We start from the raw sequence: 21,767 nt of genomic DNA, 5'->3' as shown, positions 1-21,767 counted from the left end.
GTGGCATCACTTTGTGGCCAAATATTTAGGGAGGCAAATGTCCCTTTTTTTAAGATTAAATAAACAAAAAGCCTAAAGGCAGAGGATTGGTCAAATCTGGTTAAGTGGGAGGACAGAAATTTGCATTAAGAAGACCAGTTGCCTCCTGGGAGGAAAGTAAGAGATGCCAGTGCAGGGTCGCTTCCCAAAGCTGTGGTAGAGACCAGATGACTCTTAAAAAGTCAACGGCAAGGGAAAGGAGACAGGGGAAATGGGGCTGACCCTTCACTGGATACAGCAGGACAGAAAGCAGGGTTTGGGACCCCTGACCAGCGCTAACTTGGTTCTCTTGACAGCAAGCCTCCACCCTCAGGAAGAGGTGGTGTGAGCAAACTGGCAGCTCCAGGATCTTGACCCCGGATGTGATCTGGGGATCCAGGAAGCCGCTGCTGGAACCACTGGCTTCAGAGACACACCAGACCTGATGTAAGCTGCACCCACAAAACAGAAGCTTCCCACCATGCCTCTTTCCCTGCTTAGGAGAGATGTGAATTTGTCTCACGTGACTGTATCTGATTGGTGGAGCTGAAATTACTCAGCTGCCAGGAAGTCTGGGAAATGCAGTTTTAGACGTGCAGACCCTGCTCTACATAAAGGCACACTGAAAGGAGGTTGAAATAGATGCTGAGCAACCATTTCCCCCATGGTTCCTCCATTTGAAAACCTTCAATGGAAAGCAGGGCCTGGGCCCAGGAGACAGCAGACTCTGGCAACTATGTCCAAACTGTAGACCCTGGTGAGGGGACTAGGAGACATTACAGGACGTTCCTGAAACTCCTTGCACCCTAATCATCCTGTGGACTGGAAAGGGGAAAAAAACCACACTGTAACCCCCACATATGCGTTCACCTGTCTTTCAAACATGGAGAGAAGGGAACTATGATTCAAAAAAATGCAATCACTTAAAAACCTTCCTTACAAACATGTTCTCTCCCACAGACCTTACTGTTCTGCCTAGTATGGGAATTCCATTTCTGTCCTTTCTTGCCAATTCCTATTCATCATCTGAGACTCAGCCCAGGTCACCGTCTCCCCTGACTGGGGAGGTGACTCTCTCTGACCTCCTCAGGCTGGGGTAGATAAACCTCATGTGTTCTCTCGTAATATCCTGATAATAATGAAAATTACAGTGAACTGTGATTGCCTTACTTTGTGCCAGGCTCCAAGAGGTATGTCCTCTCACTATCTCATTTTACAGATGAGGATGGTGCAGAGAGGTTGCATAACCTGCCCACAGTCACTTATTAGTCAGTGACAGCTGCGACTGTCCCAGGCAGTGAGCGCTCTGTCTTCAGAATCTATGCCTGTGGCCAATACGCTAACTTCCTCTCTTTAATCTGTTGTTACATTGCCCACCCTGCCACAGTGATCTGCCTGTCCATCCATCTACAGGTGAATCTACACCTCTATCTTCTCTACAAATAAGCCATGTCTTTGTATGATGTTAAAATGGGGTGGGGGGCGGGAAAGTAACAAGCTTTTCCTATCTTCCTAACACACTGAAAATTCCAGGACCAGGGTTCAAATTCCTTGATCCCTCTCTCTCATCCTCTACTGTCTGTTAACACAAGGACTATTTTCTCCTTCAGCAGAGAATACCAGCCTAAATTACAGAGCAGGCTACAAAATTACTACCCTCAGCTCTCTTCTCTGCCTGTTTTCTCCAAAATAGATTCTTTCCGTTGGTTGTATAAATACAAGACAGAACCCACCACTGCTTTGAAACCACGTGGGAAAGTGTATCATCAACTTGGAGCTCTGTTGGAGCCCGCCTTCTGGCCAGGGTCCACCGAACATTCCTTGAGAAAGGATGGGGTTCCTAGACACTCCAGCCCACACACCAGCACTCTCGGGCAAATATTTGGGAAAGCGTGACATTCCCCTGGGAGTCAGGAAGCATTTCCATGTCTGCACTTGCACCTCAGCTGTTTATTACCCTTTCTGTCTAACAGAGATGACACCTGCCAACAACCCCACCAGGGAAGCTAGCTGGTCGGTCCCTCTACTGGGGATCAGTCACACCTCTTTCACACCCTCCAAGCGCCAACTTACCTTCTTGCTTTGCTCAAACTCTTGTGTCTTCCTTTTGTCTGATATTTGCTCAGCCCATTGGTTTTGGCTCAGTTCAGTTCAGTTCAGTCGCTCAGTCATATCCGACTCTTTGCGACCCCATGCACTGCAGCACGCCAGGCCTCCCTGTCCATCACCAACTCCCAGAGTTTACTCAAACTCATGTCCATTGAGTCGGTGATGCCATCCAACCATCTCATCCTCTGTCATCCCCTTCTCCTCCTGCCTTCAATCTTTCCCAGCATCAGGGTCTTTTCAAATGAGTCAGTTCTTCGCATCAGGTGGCCAAAATATTGGGAGTTTCAGCTTCAGCATCAGTCCTTCCAATGAATATTCAGGACTGATTTCCTTTAGGATGGACTGGTTTGATCTCCTTGCAGTCCAAGGGACTCTCAAGAGTCTTCTCCAACACCACAGTTCAAAAGCATCAATTCTTTGGTGCTCATCAACCAGGTATTTCCTTTGCCCTCTTGAGGGTAACTTACAAAAGAAACTTTCTTTAACCATCTTTCAAACACATTGTCTGGGCATCTCTTTGGGAAAGTTTCCCCTGCCTGCAAAGTGCCCTTCTGAAGCTTTGTGTCCCCCACAAGAAACAGAAAAATTCAGATGGAGCAGGTGTGAGGGCTTTGCCTATCTCCTTTTGTGTAATTTACACATCAGAAAGTATCATTTCCTCTGGGCAGCACACTATTATACCAAGGCACATCGTCAGCAGGAGAGACAGGAAAACACATAAATATGCTCAAGGAGTGATATTTGTAACTCATTATTGTGTTAAGACATCTTAACTCCCATCTAGGCTAAATGACCACCTCTATCCACAACCACCTTAGAGAATGTCAGTTCAATCTACAGACAGAGTGCGATGTTGTCAAAACAGTGTTGCGCAAACCCTCTAAGGAAAACCAAAAGAAGTTAGACAGAATGAGAAAAATATGATGGAGTCAATGAGACACGGCATTTCATCTTCAGCTAAGGGTGACACCAAGCAGTACATGCACAGAAGCCAAAGTGAATCTGATTGTAGAGCACAGGTTCTCAGCTTTGGCTGAACTTTGGAGCCACTTGGGTATTTTTTAAAAGATCCCCACATCCGGGCCATGCCCCAGGTCAGTAAAATCAGAATCTCTGGGGATGGGTCTCGGGCATCGTTATACTTGAAAGCTCCTCAGGGATTCTGATATGCAGCCCAGTTTAAGATCCACTAGTTTAAAACGTCTGACCCTTGTTCACACCACTTAGGCTGTCCTTACAGGTGTTGTCAGGCGTGGAGGGTGAGAAAGAGGGCACCACCTGTCTGGTCCTGCCGCTCACCCATGCCAGCTCAACTTGCCAGCTGCCCACTCAGCTCCTGAAGCTACCCAAAAGGTGGAAACTCAAGGTCAAAGTGATGCTCAGGTGAGGATTAAGTTACTAAATACTAGAGCATTAAAATCAGACAGCCAAGGCACAAACAGAATAAAAAGACACGAGTGTACGTTAAGTGGTAATCTGTGACAACTTTATTGGTTCTGCTCCAAAGGAAGGTGTTGGATTTGCTGATGTGATGTACTGCTACCTGATGTTCAATTGAAAAAGAAAAAAAAAAAGACCTGGAGGACAGGAGGGGGCTTCTGAAGTGCTGGCCATGATCTGTTTCTTCAGCTGGATTCAGGTTATACATGTGTGCTGTTTGTGAAATATGGCCAACTGTACAGTTACGATATGGGAACTTTTATACATATACACTGTGCTTTAGTAAAATGTTTTAAAAAGACAGAAACCCTACACTGGTCAGTGGAAAAAGGTCATAGATATTGTCAAAAATAGAAAGTCCCATGAACAGTATGAAAAAGCCTGTTAATAGCACTGAGCTTGATAAAGGCCCCATATTAGAAACCATTCAAATCACAGGGATTTGGCTGGATAAATTAAGGTTCAGCCATGCAACAGAATACTATGTAGCTATTAAAATTTTATGTGGTAGGAGACTATATCATGACATGAAAAAGTGTTCACAGTCTATTTTAAAGTTAAAAAAAAGGTGGATTATAAAACATTGTTAGATATACATTACATATTATCATGCATCTTCATGCACACTGCTTTTGAGATAAACAAATGTGTTAGGCATATCTAAGATACAAAGTCAAACAGAAAGAAAGTATGCCGATAGGACCTGGACTCAAGTCCCCATTCAACTTATCTACTGACAAGTATTTGCCTTTGGCCAACTTGCTCAACTGTGTGAAAAGAGCTTTATCAAGATGAATTCACATAGCATACAGTTCATCCATGTAAAGTGTAAAAGTTAATGTCTTTTAGTATATTCAAAGAATTATACAGCTGTTACCACACCCTGATTTTAGACATTTTTATCACCCTGTGGCCACTGGCAGTCACTCTCCATTCCTGCCAAGCCTCCCAGCCCTTGGCAACCACTCATATATTTTCTGTATATAGTTGCCTATTGTGGACATTTTCTATAAACTTAATTGTACAATGTATGTTTTTTGTGTTTTTGGCTTCTTTCACTTAGCATAATGTTTTCAAGGGTCATCCATGTTACAGAATTCATCAGAATTTCATTCCTTTTTATTGCTAAATAATATGCCATTGTATAGATGTATCATATTCTGCTTATCCATGCATCAGTTAGTAGACATTTGCATTGTTTCTATTTTTGGCTATTATGAACAATGCTACTATAAACATTCACACAGAAGTTTTGTGAAAACAGAAAGTTTTGTGAAAAGCATGTGGATGTGTGCTTTAATTTCTCTTGGATATATATCTAGGAGTGGAATTTCTGGGTGTGATATAATACAAAAATATATTTAGTCTTTGCCCACAGTTCCTGGCAGAGCTCCTAAAACCCTTGCAATTTCCTGAGCGATAGGAATTTTTTTTTTTTTTTTTTTTTTTTGCTATGCACAACTAGCACCTTTCAATCACACCTGAGTGTATGCCAATGAAGTGACTTAGGGTGGGACCCCTGGATGGCTATAGGATGGCAACCAGAAAGACCAAGTGATCAGAAGGTTAGAAATTTCAGCCCCACCTACCAATCTCTGGGACAAGTAGGTGGTGCTGGAGATGGAACTCTATAAAAACTCGGTGAGATCTGAAGAGTTTCCAGGCTGGTGAACACCTGGACTTGCTGGGAGGGTGGTATAACTGGAGAAGACGTGGAAGCTCTGTGCTCCCTCCCTTCTCCATACCCTGCCCTGTGTAGCTCTTCGCTCTGGCTATTCCTGAGTTGTATCCTTCCCTTGTGGCTCAGCTGGTAAAGAATCTGCCTGCAATGTGGGAGACCTAAGGTTTGATCCTTGGGTTGGGAAGATCCCCTGGAGAAGGGAAAAGCTACCCACTCCAGTATTCTAGCCTAGAGAATTCCATGGACTGTATAGTCCATGGGGTCTCAAAGAGTCAGACACGACTGTGAGACTTTCACTTCACTTCACATCCTTTATAATAAAGCCATCAGTTCAGTACAGTTCAGTCACTCAGTCATGTCTGACTCTTTGCGACCCCATGGTCTGCAGCACGCCAGGCCTCCCTGTCCATTGCCAACTCCCAGAGTTTACTCAAACTCATGTCCATTGAGTCACTGATGCCATCCAACCATCTCATCCTCTGTCGTCCCCTTCTCCTCCCCCCCTTCAATCTTTCCCAGCATCAGGGTCTTTTCCAATGAGTCAGTTCTTCGCATCAGGTGGCCAGAGTATTGGAGTTTCAGCTTTAGCATCAGTCCTTCCAATGAATATTCAGGACTGATTTCCTTTAGGATGGACTGGTTTGATCTCCTTGCAGTCCAAGGTGACTCTCAAGAGTCTTCTCCAACACCACAGTTCAAAAACATCAATTCTTCAGCACTCAGCTTTCTTTATAGTCCAACTCTCACATCCATACATGACTACTGGAAAAACCATAGCTTTGACTATACAGACCTTTGTCAGCAAAGTAATGTCTCTGCTTTTTAATATGCTATCTAGGTTGGTCATAGCTTTTCTTCCAAGGAGTAAGTGTCTTTTAATTTCATGGCTGCAGTCACCATCTGCAGTGATTTTGGAGCCCAAGAAAATAAAGTCTGTCACTGTTTCCCCATCTATTTGCCATGAAGTGATGGGACCGGGTGCCATGATCTTCATTTTCTGAATGTTGAGCTTCAAGCCAACATTTTCACTCTCCTCTTTCACTTTCATCAAGAGGCTCTTTAGTTCTTCACTTTCTGCCATAAGGGTGGTGTCATCTGTATATCTGAGGTTATTGATATTTCTCCCAGCAATCTTGATTCCAGCTTGTGCTATAAATGTAAGTAAAGTATTTCCCTGAGGTCTGTGAGCCATTCTAGCAAACCATTGAACTTGAGGAGGGGGTCGTGGGAACTACAGTTTATAGCCAGAAGTACATGTGGCCCAGGACACTGGAACTGGCATCTGAAATGGGGGCAGTCTTGTGGGATTGAACCCTTAAATCTGTGCAATCAGCTGTTAACTCCAGGTAGTTAGTGTCAGAATTAAATTGAATCATTGGACATCCCATTGGTGTTCAGAGAACTGGTTGGTTGGTGTCACAGTACAGTACAGACTGGGTCATACACTAATTCTGGGTCATACAGGTTAGCATTTTAGAGAGCAGCCAAACCGCTTTCCAAAGCAGTTGCCCTATTTCCTCCAGCAATACATGTGGACTACAATTTCTCCATATCCTTCCCAATACTTGCTATTTTCTTTTTTATTACAGCCACCCTAGCAGATGTAAAGTGATACCTCATTGTAGTTTTGATTTGCATTTCTCTAATAACTAATGACATTGAGCAGCTTTTCATATGTTTATCAGCCATTCATGTATCTTCTATGGAGAAGAGTCTAAAGAGATCCTTCATCCGTTTTAAAATTGGGTTGACTTTTTATTATTGACTTGTACTTTTTTAATATATTCTGGATATAAGTCCCTTTTCAGATGTATTATTTATAAGTATGTTAACCCATTCTGTGAGCTGTCTTTTCACTTTCTTGATGGTGTCCTTTAAAGCACAAGTGTTTAAAATTTTGATGAAATCCAACTTATCAATCTTTTCCTTTAGTCATTTTTTTCCCTTTGGTGTCATGTTTAGGAGGCTTTCAGGAATCACATCTTTTAATCTTCTTATTTTGGGTGCCAGGCACAGAGCCTGGCATATAGCAGGCACATAGTATTTGAGAACTGGGATGACATATTTTTCTTTATCTAAACTTGGGAATTCATTGATCACTGCATCATTCACCTAATATTGTATAACAAATGACCTCAACTGAGCAGCATAAAACCACAAACATATATGATTTGGCTCATGAGCCAATGGGTTAGTAGGGCAGTCTTTCTGATCCAGACTGGCTCTCGTGTCTGTGTTTAGCTTCTAGCTAGGCAGGTGGCTGAATGATCTAGAATGACCCCACTCAACACATCTGGTAGTTGGTAGACTGTCAGATGTGATGCCTGGGTTCCCTGTGTGGCCTTTCACCCACTAGCAGGCTACCTCATGGTCACCTTAGAGTTCCAATTCCAAGTCCCAATACCTAAGCACTTTTCAAGTCTCTGCATATATCACATTTGTTCATGTCCTATTGAGCAAAGTAATTCACATAGCCAAGCCTACATTTGAGAGATGGAGAACTACACTCTAGCTCTTAGGAGAAAAGAAGGATTTGTGGCCATTTTTGCAATTTACCACAAGCACCTCAGTGCTCCTACACTGTTAGGCTCTTACAAAGGATGTTAAAAAAAGACCCTCTCCTCCTTTCAAGGAGTTTACATGTCACTATGGGCATTCATTCATTCAACAAGTGTTTACTGAGGATTTCCTATGTATCAGGCACAGTTCTGGGCTCTTGGCATATAAGCAGAGCAGACCAAGATCCCTTTCCCCGTGGAATTTACATTCTAGTGGAAATTGCAATAGGAGAGATTTCAAATAGAGTTCAAATTGTCCTGGTGGTGGTGAACATTTCTTTGGCTATACCTATATACAATCAAGATCAAATCCAAGACTTAGCCCCTGGGAGCAGGAGGGAAGGAGAAATATTCTCCTCAAGAGCACAGAGCAAAAGGGTAGAAGATTGCAAGACATCAAAAAAAAAAAAGCAAACTCCTATGGAAAATGGACATTTGTTCTTGTATTTTCAAAGTGAGCTTCTATCAGTCAGGGTTCAACCAGTGACATACAAATGATAGGAGATATATACTAAGAGATTTAGGGAATTCCCTAGTGGTCTAGGGCTTAGGACTCTAATTGCATGAAGAGTGACTTTGTGCAGTTGTGGGGCTGGCTAGGCAAGTCTGAACTCTACAGGGCCGGCCGTCAGGAAAAACAGGCTGGAACTCCCAGGCGTGAGGTAAAGCTGCAGTCTGCAGGCAGAATATGTTCTTCTCCTGGGAAACCCCAGGTCTGCTCTTAAGGCCTTTCACCCAATTGAATCACCCAGATTATCTAAAATAATCTCCCTGATTGTGGACTTTAATCATATCTACAAAACACCTTCACACAGTACCTAGGTTAGCATTTAATTGAATAACTGGAGACTGTAGCCAAGCCAAGCTGACATGTAAAACTGAACATCACATGAATTGATTGCACAACTCTGTCAAAAACCACTGTACACATTAAATGGGTGAATTATATAGCATGTGAAATGTATCTTAATAAAGCTGTATAAAAAAACCACAGTGGTTCATTCTATGCTTTGGGAGATCCAGTTTCGAAAATAAATGTGGACTTGGGATTATCTGGTAGTCTAGTGGTTAGGACTCTGCACTTCCAATGCCGGGGGCGTGGGTTCAAGCCCTCGTCGGGGAACTAGGATCCTGCATGTCGCACGGCAGCCAAAAAAATTTTTTTTAATTCAGAATTAAAACAAAAATTCAGAACTTAAACTGCCCATGTAGAAGAGTTCTCATGGCAGCACACTAAACAACAAAAGGACCCCCCAAAAAATATGTGGGCTTAAAAAAGTCCTATTATGAAAAGTGTTTGACTCAGTCTGAAAAGGCAGAACAGAAGCTGTAACCCGTGAGAAATATGGGCTAGCTCACCCTGAGCCCAACACTGTTCTGTCCTCTCAGCTAGGAGTTGGGAGTCATTTCTCTGTAGCTTCCTTACTGCCTGCGTGCCATAGACAGAATAATATTTACTCTCCCCAGCCAGTCACCAGAGGAGACAGATGCTGGAAGAGCCGAAGAGCACGGTTTGCGCTAAGAGCACCGGAGGGCCCTTGGGCCCCTGGGCTGGTTACGGGATGTAGGATCTGGCGCCACTTAATAAAAGCCATGTCACCTCCAGTTAGCTCTGTGTACTCTCTGCATTCAAGTGGCTCTAGCCTGTGGGCAGCGGTGAGAGCTCCAAGGTGGTGCATTTTTTTAAAAAAGTATGCTGAGGGCTAGACATGTTCCGGGGTCTGGAGCAGAATGAGCTCATTCTAGGCTCCAATAGCTTGGAGGAAGCCCACAGGAAAGGAAAGATGAAAACACTGTGGATGCAACTGGGGCAGGAGGGAGGGCACACATCAGAACCGGGAACAAACGAAGGAGGGAAGAGGCTGGACTGGCTGGAACACTGTCCTGGGGAGGTGACTGCAGGGCACAGAGGCTCTAGAAGAACAGGCAAAGGAACGGGGACCAGATACAAACAATCAGTGGTGTCCAAGGTCGGGGCACACACCTCACGGGGTGGTCAAGATGACCCACTGCCGTGGGGGAAGGAAAGGCATTAACTGCAATTGAATTCATTTTTGATCCGAAGAATAAGAAAATAGAGGCAACTAGTGGGTAATATATGGATTCCTGCCAACACCCACCTTCCCCCTACCCCATGTGGAGGTCAGACAGGTACAACACAAGAACACACCAATTATTTTGAAGACAGAGTGGGAATTCCTCAGTTGAAGGGAGGAGAAGCTTCACATTCGCTTCCGGCATGTTGCAACATTGATAAGATAAAGGATGTTTACAGATTCTAGTCTCTAGTTATGATGAAACCAATTCTCATAAAATAAACGGGTGACTCTGAAAAATCCCACAAAGGAAACCCTGGTTAGAAATAATATGCATAAGACAAGATGAATCAAACAACCAGAAAATGTTAAGAATTCTCCTTCTCGCAATGCAACAAATGATGCATTTCTCCTCCTTCTAGAACCTTCTGTGTCCACCACAGTTGTAGTCAAAACAATGATCATCTCTATTCAGATCTGAAGTTATACAAAGAATTCAAAATTATCCAGGTGCTTATTTAAAATATGGATATAAAGCTAGCCCAGGGTATAGCCCATGTCTTAATATACTAGTTAATGAGAGTATATCATTAATAAATAAACAGGTAAGAATATAATGGGTGTGTGTACTAAGGAGGGTATACGGGGGGGGGGGGGGGGGGGAGATGGCGTTCATTGCTGTAAGCAACATGAAGGGCTATTTCCAGAGAATATTGTATGGTACATGGGTTGTTCTAGATTGGGTTCATCTAGAGGTGGACCTGGAGATGATTTGATATGAGTAGCTGAACCGAGAGATGGACCCAGGAAGCACATGAGGAGGGAAGGTGAGGAGTAAGACAGGGAAGGGAAGAAAATCAACATAGGATATGTTAGTGAGCAAGTCATCACTGTGGGCAACTGAGATGACTGGATATTGGTATAGAACCTGCCTTAGGCTTGTCCCCCGTCCCCAGGGCAGGGGTCCCCTCTACCCCTGGGCCATGGACTGGGCTGCAAAGCAGCTGGTGAGCAGCTGGCAAGCGAGTGAAGCTTCATCTGTATTTACAGCCACTCCCCATTGCTTACATTACCACCTGAGCTCCACCTCCTGCCAGATCAGTGGTGGCATTAGATTCTCATAGGAGTGTGAACCCTACTGTGAACTGCGCATGCAAGGGATCTAGGTTGCATGCTCCTTATGAGAATTTCTAATGCCTAATAATCTGATTCTGCATTACAGTGAGTTATATAATTATTTCATTATATAACCCAATGTAATAATAACAAAAGTAAAGAGCACCATAAATGTGCTTGCATCATCCCCAAACCATCCTCTCCCACTCCTATCCCCACACCCCGGATCCATGGAAAAATTGTCTTCCACAAAACTGGTCCCTGGTGCCAAAAATGTTGGCAACCACTGCCCTAAGGGAAAGGAAGATGGTGTAACTACTCCAGCTCTTTCCATCAATCGTTGAAAGCCACTCACAGGGCATTTACTCCCCACTCTGCCTGTGCTTGGACCAGCCCAAGGAAGCCCTCAGAATGACCATCACAGGGGCTTAGAGGAGGACGCATGCGTGGGAATAGTGAGGGCCAAGAGACATGGGCGTGGCGCCCCCAGTGTCTGCTCCCTGGACTTGTTTATAGTTTGACTTTTTACAATAAGCAGCATTTACTCTCTGTCTCATTATTCTCTGTTTTTTAACTTTTCACTTGTCAAACTCCGGGCAGGGCAATGAGCCCAGGCGTGGGAGTCCTGAAGGCCTCAGAAACAGTCTATCAATAGAGGCTGAAAGGCAGCACATGGTCCTCCCAGCCCATCTTAAAGGAGCTCCTGGACTGTTGGGCTTTAGAGAGGAATGTGGTTTTTATAAAACTTTGCTGAGGACTCTAATATGTAACACTGAAACAGAAAAAACTGAAAGGAAGGGTTAGGACTGGTTGGTCTCAGGGAGACTCCACAAGGTTCAGAAAGTTCAATTCAGCTAAGAATGAAGCAAAAGACACCCAGTGTGGCCCTAGTTCAGACGAGCTGAGTGAACGCCAGGTCTGTCCGAGAGGATCAGAACATTTATGAGTTGTTGTGGGCAAGTCCAGAGAAGTCTGGATGACAAAGGAGACATTTTGAGGGGCTCCAACACCAGAGAATAGGGTGGACTTTGCCCATCACCTGCCAACACTAAGGCCATCCCATCTACCAAACAGAACCTTCGACGTGCTGTGCTGGAAGCAAAGATAAGTACTATCAACTGTATTTGGCCACCACTTGGGTGCAAGTAGAACTTCAGGACCCATCTAGAAGGGCGTGCATGCATGCTTAGTCCTGTCTGACTCTTTGCCACCCCATGAACTATAGCCTGCCAGGGTCCTCTGTCCATGGAATTCTCCAGGCAAGAATACTGGAGTGGGTTGCCATACCCTCCTCCAGGGGATCTTCCCAACCCAGGAATCAAACCTGCATCTCCTGCATTGCAGGTGGATTCTTTACCCCACTGAGCCACCAGGAGAGCCCCACTTAGAAGGAAGGTACTGCCAAGTGGGAATGAAGTGCTCAAAAGGAAGTTCCAGAGCAGCATGGAGAGGCAGCCAGAGCCATCATTCCTAATCTCAGCTGCCCAGGCGGGCCCAGCCTATGGGCAGGAGGAATAGGTAGATAAATACAGAAGAGGCATGAGCCACCCTCACTGGCATGTCCTCTGTGATGACAGATCTTATTGGGGGCACAAAAGAGACAGCTGAAGTCTATCCATTCCACCACTGAAGCAGTTGGAAGAGAAAGAGAGGCACAAAGGGAACTTGGGAGATTGCCAAATATAAATCGTCATTTCATGACTTCTTTAACTTGTTCCGTCATTAGAATGGGGTTTCCCTGGTGGCTCAGACGGTAAAGAATATGCCTGCAATGCGGGAGACCTGTGTTCAAACCCTAGGTCTTGAAGAGCCCCTGGAGGAGGGCATGACAACCCACTCCAGTATTCTTGCCTGGAATCCCATGGACAGAAGAGCCTGGTGGGCTATAGTCCACGGGGTCGCAAAGAGTCGGACATGACTGAGCTTAGTGACTAAGCACACATCATTAGAATGACTGCAGTTTATGCCAGAGGGTCATGTTAAAACACTGCTCTTATTAGTATATTAATGAAGGTGAATTGTTGGGGGGCAGGTAAGGTTCATCAAGTTCATTGATCCCTTGGGAACTGGAAGGAAGAGCTACAAGATACCATGACAGAGACAGTCAATGGGTGTAAGCGGGAGTGGGCAATATGAAGGCCAAACACTGGGAATGAATGACCAACTAGGAATGAATGACAGCCATGTTCTGAGGTTTTTTCCATTGATCCTCGCTGCAACCCTAAAGGGAATTAACAGATAAGGAAACAAAGCCAGAGAGAGGTTGGGTGACTAGCTGTGTTAATTCATTGGGTCCACCAAGATGGGATGAGGAGTGCAAAAGCCGTATGGGTGAACTTCCTGGGAAAGTTGGGGGCAGAGGGGGAGGAGACTGCAGAGCTCACCTTTGGGTGGCATGCCAGTCTGTGCCCTGCGGAGGACAGAGGATCACTAGGAAGAGTCCTCGAGCTGTGCAGCTCTAGGAAAGTCTCAACCAGGCTGATGAGCAGTCCTTGAGCCAAGGTGGCCCGTGGGAGGAGTCCCGCATGTCCCCAGGATGGCCTGCACCGGTACCGACTGTGCCTAGTCATTGGCTGGGAGCAGCCCATCCAGGAAAAGCAGCCTCAGTGCAAATGCAGCCATGAATTCAGAGGAGCACGAACTGGGTGCTCAGTCAATTATGCTCCCAAAGCAGGTCAGGGTGGCGCCCTTTCATGGCTGCCTTAACAACCTAAGATCGCATGACCAGCAGTGGGACCAGCAGTGGGACAGGGATCTGAGCTGAGATCTTTCTGACTCTAAATCCCACCTTTTTTTTTTTTTTTTTTTTGGTCACTGCACTACATACATGCATATATCTTGGGCATGAACTAAGCAGCATCACAGGACTGAATGTAGCCGAGCAGGACCCTACGGGGTCTCCCCAGAACAGGACTCCCCTCCAATGTCTTCCACCTGCCTTTTGTCTGTAGAAAAACTTTAGTCAAAGAATAAATTTAATCAGAGAAGTGAGAAAATGCAGAAACAAAAGGAAAACAGTCAAGCAAGACAAAATAATAATAGTTTAGCCATTAAACAAAGTCAAGGACCTTTAGTTCTCCCTCAAGGACTATAGATAATATTCTGAGCCAAATCCTTTGAGCTCTGTGGCAGACCGTGAAACCCTTACCAGGCGGAAGAAGTTAACTGTATGTTGTCCACAGTACGTAGACCCCAGCCTGGTTGGAATCAGAAGGTTGATGACGTTGACTCAGCTGCCTCACCACCAACCAGTCAGAAGAATGTCCATAAGCTGATCACATCCCCCAACCTCTTCCCTCACGCTGTCTTTAAAAATGTTGCCCAGAAAGCCTTTGGGGAGTTCAGGTCTTTTAGGCTCTGGCTGTCCTGGACTCCTTGCTTGGTGCCCTGAGATAAAGGTTACACTTTCCTTCACCACAACCCAGTGTCAGTAGACTGGCTTTACTGCACATGGGCAAGTGGACCCAAGTCTGGTTCGGTCACATGAAGACAAACTTGAGACATTCCACACCAACTTGTGCAGCACATATTTCTCAAATAGAACCTAGCTGGGCCACATGCGCCTTTATGAAGAGATCAGAAAGACGAAAGATTTTCATTCCTATTAAAATTGTTTTTTTAAAAAAATAAATTAAAAAAATTTTGTTTTTTAGATTATCACCCACTCCTCTCCATTCTCCACAGGAACACACAAATCCACAAATATTTCCTGAGCGCTCACTATGTGTCAGAGTCTGCATTTGGAACTGGGTACCCACTCCTTGGAGAAGGAAATGGCAACCCACTCCAGTATTCTTGCCTGGAAAATCCCATGGATGGAGGAGCCTGGTAGGCTATAGTCCATGGGGTCACAAAGAGTCGGACACGACTGAGCAACTTCACTTTCACCCACTCCTTGGAAGGAAAGTTATGACCAACCTAGATAGCATATTTAAAAGCAGAGACATTACTTTGCCAACAAAGGTCCGTCTAGTCAAGGCTATGGTTTTTCCAGTAGTCATGTATGGATGTGAGAGTTGGACTGTAAAGAAAGCTGAGCACCAAAGAATTGATGCTTTTGAACTGTGGTGTTGGAAAAGACTCTTGAGAGTCCCTTGGACTGCAAGGAGATCCAACCAGTCCATCCTAAAGGAGATCAGCCCTGGGTGTTCATTGGAAGGACTGATGTTGAAGCTGAAACTCCAATACTTTGGCCACCTCATATTCAGAGTTGACTCATTGGAAAAGACCCTGATGCTGGGAGGGATTGGGGGCAGGAGGAGAAGGGGACGACAGAGGATGAGACGGCTGGATGGCATCACCGACTCAATGGACATGGGTTTGGGTAGACTCTGGGAGTTGGTGATGGACAGGGAGGCCTGGCGTGCTGCGATTCATGAGGTCGCAAAGAGTCGGACATGACTGAGTGACTGAACTGAATTGAACCCACACATGGAATTCACAGTATGGTGGCAGAGGCAAGCATTAACAAGTTACTTAACATTAACATTACTTAATGAAGAAAAATTATGGAGAAGGTTGTAAGAGAAAGTTCAAGGTGTCTTGAGAGAGAAAGAAGGGGGAGATCTAATGAAGACTGGGAGGTGGGGTGTCCAAATATCTCAAGCAATGAATGCCCCAGAAGGAATGGCACTGGGATCTAGCCCAAAGCATGTGTTATTGGTCCTTTGAGCATAGAAGAGCTGACAGCCAGGTCTCCACACCTGACTTCCCCTCAGGTAAACTCTGTGTGTTTCTTCCAAGGAGCTTAGGGTATCATTCCTAGTAGAGGGTGTTACTTGACTGCTAAGTTTATAGAATTTGAATTCTTAATCCTTTGCAGTCGGTTTGAAAACATAGAGATAAAATAAATACACCACACAATTCTAAACTTGTTCTTGCCCCTGAGAATAAAGTAGATTTGAGCTTCCTATCAGCTGGTTGTTTAGTTATTCCAGTGTAATGATTAAAACCCATGTATTTTGCATTGCCAGTTGGTAAGATTGCGGGGGTGCTTGCAGATTATATTCTTTAACGGCTGTACGGCTCCCCTATTGCCTGGTTACAAAAATGTTTGCCTTTTGGTTCACTAACTGATTTTGAGGCTCGCTTGTTATACTGCTTGTTCGGGTTTAGAAATCTTTAAACAACATGATAGCTCGTGGTTTAAGAGGCCACCACCTCAAAACAAAATGCTTACTACTGAATTCTCATCAGTTTCTCACTCCTATTAAAAATAATTCTTTTCTATAATCAGACTGACATATTTTCTTCCAGTGTTGTTTGTACAGTTGTGATAATACAGTAGTAACAAATTTCTGTTCTTTTTTGCTTACCATCAAACAAAGCATTCTAGGGGTGATGAAAATATTCTAAAATTGATTGTGGTGATGGTTGTACAACTATGAATATTCTAAAAATCACTGAATTGTACACTTGTAAGTGAACTGTATGGCATGTAAATTAGAGCTCAATAAAGCTGCTATAATTTTTTAAAATAATAATTCTTGTCTATAAAAATGTCTGTATGCATATAACTGAGTCACTTTGCTATACAGCAGAGACTGGCACAACATTGTAAATCAACTATACTTCAATAAAAAAAAAATAATTCTTTTCCCATACAGAAGCCCATGAGACCAAGCTTTTCTTCAACAGGTTCAAAACACTCGCTAATCCTCATTAATCCTCATCTCTTCCCTATTAAACAGGGACAAGTGTCATTACATCATGAAAGGCCAAAACCAGAAAGCAAATGGTTCGATGGGCAATTACAGGTCTTACAGGAGCAAACGGGGCACTCAGTTCCCACTGAAGTATCAAGGCTGAATCAGAGGACAGAGTATTAAAGCTAGAATTTTCCAAGGAGATGGAGCCAGTGCTCTCCTTGAATGGCAGCTTATTTTCACTCCCTTTGGGCAAGGCTCTGAACCCCCTTAGGCCTGGTGTTCTCATCCATAAAATGAGACTCAAGAAACTATCTGCTTCCTCATGCGGGTGTGAGAATTAAATGAGACGGCACACATTAGCACTTAGCGAGCGCTTGATAAATGGTTGCTTATTATTAGGCTCAAGGTCAATTCTCCAGGGATTTTAGAGATGCAGATACTGAAGGCAGAGAGGTGGCCCAGGGTGCCCAAGTCAGGTCAGAGTAAGGGAGAGACCAAAACCTCATCCTCTCAGTGACAAAGGAGTGAAAGGAGTTTATCAATGATATCCATGACCGCCAACAATGCCTTTCTTTTTTTTTTTAAAGAAAAAATAATATTTATTTACAATATAAACAAAGTCCCATTGCTGGTTTGGGATATATAGATATAGATGTGTGTGTGTGTGTGTGTGTGTGTGTGTGCATGAGTAGGGTCACAAATTTTCCTTCATAAGATCATAAAGCAAAACTGGCCACCCTGTTGGCATACCCTCATTTACACAAATCTGATGTGTTTTTCTGGGTTTTTCTTTTTAAAGGTAAAAAAGAGAGAAAGAGAACCATGTACACAGCATGGAAGCTTTTCGTCAATTTCTCAACTGTGGCAAGATTTTCATCTGCTGCCTTGAAGAATCCTTGGAAACCAGCCCTGTCCAACAACACCTTTCTAATTCAACACTCTTGACAGACTGGAGCAGAACTGTCCCTCTCAACCTCTGTAATGGTCTGAGAGTCAGAAGACCTTCAGGCATAACTCCTATCATCTTGCTACATCTCTATTCCCTCTTTTGAAAATGAGGGCTTGGCCTGACTCAAAGGGACTCAATCAGTAAGGGACTCTCATCTTCCATTACATATTGAAGACTGTCAGATTTTCAAATCCAACTTTGTTGATTTTTTAAAATAATGATAAAGTGAGCTGGTTGTATGAACTCAGAGCTGAATGGTGCATCCAGGATCACAAGGACCGAGGCAGGGAGGTTTCTCTGGAACAGCCTCATGGAGCATTTGGGAGCTCTGTCTGCTTGTCCAGCTGTGGAACCTCCAAGTCTGACTCTCTGGCCCTCAAGACTCTGAAAACTATTAAAAGTTTTCAATAAACATCTTAAACTAACAGGACTAGATTCTGATGCTAACAACTAAGAACTCGGATGATTACAGAAAAGGATATGTTTAAAAGTAACCCAATATGACCCAGCAATCCCACTATTGGGCATATACCCTTAGAAAGCCATAATTCAAAAAGACACATGTACCCAATTCATTGCAGCACTATTTACAATAGCCAGGACATGGAAGCAACCTAGATGTCCATCAACAGATGAATGGATAAAGAAGATGTGGTACATATATACAGTGGAATATTACTCAGCCATGAAAGGAACAAAACTGGGTCATTTGTAGTGATGTAGATAGACCTAGAGTCTGTCATACACAGTAAAATAAGTCAGAAAGAGAAATATAAATATTGCATATTAACACATATAGATGGAATCTAGAAAAATGGTGCAGATGAGCCCATTTGCAGGGCAGGAGTAGAGATGCAGACATAGGGAATGGACATGTGGACACAGTGAGGGAAGGGGAGGGTGGAAAGAATCGAGAGAGTAGCACTGACATTTGTACACTACCATGCGCAAAATAGATAGCTAGTGGGAAGCTACTGCATAGCACAGGGAGCTCAGTTCAGCGCTCTGCAATGACTTAGAGGGGTGGGATTCAGGGCGGGTGGGAGGGAGGCTCAACAGGGAGGAGACATACATATACTTACAGCTGATTCACACTGTTGTACAAGCAGAAACCAACACAACACTGTAAACCAGTTAGCCTCCCGTTAAAAAAAATATAATTAACCCAATGATGTCACCACACATCCCGAAAGGTTCAGAATCAATGTCTCAAAATATTTTTTTCAAAGTAAAAGTAACTCTGCCAAATAAGAGCAAAACAAGAATGTTTTTGGTTCCTCTACGTGCGCATTTACCTCCAAGAAGGCCAATAATCTCCAAACTGAAGAACTGCCATAGGCAAAGAATCTGTTGAAAAAGAGACTCCTACTTTGCAAGATTTTGCAAATACATTTCTGGCTGTTCTACAGCATGTCTAAGAGCTTCACGAGAAGATGCTTCACATTGACCTGTAAGATGTACCGCAAAGTCAGAACTTTGCCCTTACTTGTACCACCACCTCTTATTGTGAACTTGGTAATCACTATGAGACAATATGCTCACTATAATCAGAAATCCCCAGAAGTCCTAACACAGTGTTTTATGTTCTGCACTGGCATGATGAAACTATTTATGGTTATCAGAAAACTCCCTAGGATAAGGGAATAGAAATGTCATTGAAAGCAAAAATGTCTCATGCGTGAATATTATAACAGATTAACTGACAAAGTCTACCCACTTCCCTCCATTACATAATGGACAATGGGAACTATTATACAATTACTCTACTCTTTTTTCTTTTAAGTCAAGGGGGAAAACTGATGGTGTCACGAATTTTGGATTTATTGAAATTTGGTTAAACTTTCTCTCTGGTGAAGTTTCAACATACTTTCTCAAGAACTATTTGGAGACTCATAATTTCAGTCATACATTATCTTGTTCATACATGAGACTGCTTTTTAAAAAATCTGTACTTCAAAACCCCAAATAGTCTACCAAAAAAAAAAATCTGTTAGAACTAATAAATTCAGCAAAGTTGCAGGATATAAATTGAATACACGAATAGGGAGGGAGATGGGAGGGAGGTTCAAGAGGGATTTATGTTGAGGTTTGACAGAAAACAACAAAATTCTGTAAAGCAATTATCCCTCAATTAAAAAATAAACAAATTTTAAAAAGAAAAAAAATGAACACACAAAAATCAATTGCACTATTCACTCAAGAGCCATGATGTGGAAAGCAAAAGTGAAGTCGCTCAGTCATGTCTGACTCTTGGCGACCCCATGGACTGTAGCCCACCAGGCTTCTCTGTCCATGGGATTTCCCAGGCAAGAGTACTGGAGTGGGTTGCCATTTCCTTCTCCAGGAGATCTTCCCAACCCAGGGATTGAACCTGGGTCTCCCGCATTATAGGCAGACGCTTTACTGTCTGAGATAAACAAAAGAAAATATACACATACAATGGAATATTTTTCAACCATAAAAAGGAAGGAAATCCTATCACATGTTAGAATATGGATGAACCTTGAGGGCACTATAGTAAGTGAAATAAGCCAGTCACAGAAAGACTCGATGATTCCACTTATATGAAGTACCTGAAGTAGTCAAAGTCATAGAAACAGAAAGGAGAATGGTGGTTATTGGAGGCTGCAGGGAAGTAGAAAAGGAGAGTTGCTTTTTAATTTTTTTTGAGAGCTGCTTTTTAATGGGTATAGTTTCAGTTTAATGTTTCAGTTTTGTAAGATACAAAAGTTCTAGAGAATGGACTCAGCAATGTGAACATATTTAACACAACTAACTGTACACTTAAAAACTGGTTAAGATGGTAAATTTTAGGTGATGTGCTTCTTACCATAATAAAAAAAAAGATCCCCAAAATTTGTACTTCAAAAAACATTAAGGTGCATTTCAAATCCAGAGCCACATAAGAATGTACCCCATTAACATTTAAGAATACAGAGGAGGGAGGTGGGAGGGGGGTTCAGGATGGGGAACACATGTAAATCCATGGCTGATTCATGTCAATGTATGGCAAAAACCACTACAATACTGTAAAGTAATTAGCCTCCAACTAATAAAAATAATTGGAAAAATAAATAAATAAAATTTAAAAAATAAATAAAACAAACTTTTTATTTAAAAAAAAAATTTGAGAATACAAAGATATTCCCATATTAGTTTTTTCTCACCCTATCTTGACTCTGCAACTGAGGTATCAGACTTCAGTTTCCAATTGAAGTGAGCACTCCCTCCCCCAAGAACTGTTCAGAATGCCACGCTGAAGCTCTTACCTGTCCCAACTAGTAGAAATCCATCTCTTCCTACTCTCTTGCACTCCCTTGTGTGATAGGAATCCCTTGGGATTTTTACTGTCTGACTTGAAAATCCCTACTACTCTTTGTGGGAAATCAGAACCCTCTTGACATGAAGGAACACTATAGTCACCACCAGTTGGCCACCAGACCAGATGAACACTGCAGCTGAGGCACTCATTTCCCCAGAGCTGCCCAAGAAGGGGTGGTGACTAAGCAGCCACGTGATATGAGGAAGAAGAAATCCAGGTGCCAGGCTCTTTGGGCCCATCGCCATGGCCACTTGTCCAGCTAAGCCTGACCCCAGGCGGACTGCACTGGGACAAGTTCATTGGTGCCCCATACTCTAGACCTGGGAATAACCACTTCTGGTTCAAAGCTACAGCCAGCGCACTGCCCCAGTCTCACCCGCCCTCGCCCTCGGGTAGTAACTGCCCTGCAGGAGGCGTGCTCCAGTCCCCACCTCCAGTGTCCCCGGCAACAGACCTTATTTCTGAAGCTCAGGGAAAAGGCTTGGTGCCGACACAGCCTGCTCTTCCCGAAGGCCATCGGCCTTCTCATGCTGATTTCCCCATCCTTCTGCCAGCAGCCTTCAAATTCTGTATATCAGGAGTTCGCTGAAGGAGAAATAAGAAGGGAAACTGACCAGCGACTCAGTGACAAGCCTTCTGTTTAGCGGAAGGGATGGAATGGAGGTAAGGTCAGGTAGAAATATCAAGGTGGGAAGATGCACAGAATATTCTTCACCACTGACTTTTTCCCCTAGCCCCTGGGTTTACCACCTCTGAATAGCCCAGAGACCTTTTTTCACTACACCACTCTTTCTCATTCCTGGCTCTCTTTGGATCTCCCATTCTGTCGCTGAAGAAGTGCTTTAAGTGTTTATTGAGTTGAATTGTAGGTGAGGCTGGAGAGACAAGGG

The 21,767-nt window shown here is 43.6% G+C and overlaps 1 protein-coding gene across 1 annotated transcript in view; it reads right to left on the bottom strand.

Annotated features, from left to right (window-relative positions):
- Positions 1–21,351, bottom strand: part of PDK3 (pyruvate dehydrogenase kinase 3) — a 126,028-nt gene extending 104,677 nt beyond the window's left edge. The window contains exon 1 of the mRNA XM_070462388.1: positions 21,332–21,351. The gene's annotated coding sequence lies outside the window, so the exon portion shown is untranslated. The remainder of the gene's footprint in view (positions 1–21,331) is intronic.
- Between the last annotated feature and the right edge of the window lie 416 nt (positions 21,352–21,767).

The sequence above is a fragment of the Odocoileus virginianus genome, unplaced genomic scaffold (genome assembly GCF_023699985.2).
Source record: "Odocoileus virginianus isolate 20LAN1187 ecotype Illinois unplaced genomic scaffold, Ovbor_1.2 Unplaced_Scaffold_4, whole genome shotgun sequence".
Taxonomy (NCBI): domain Eukaryota; kingdom Metazoa; phylum Chordata; class Mammalia; order Artiodactyla; family Cervidae; genus Odocoileus; species Odocoileus virginianus.
This window is presented reverse-complemented; position numbering and strand designations above follow the sequence as displayed.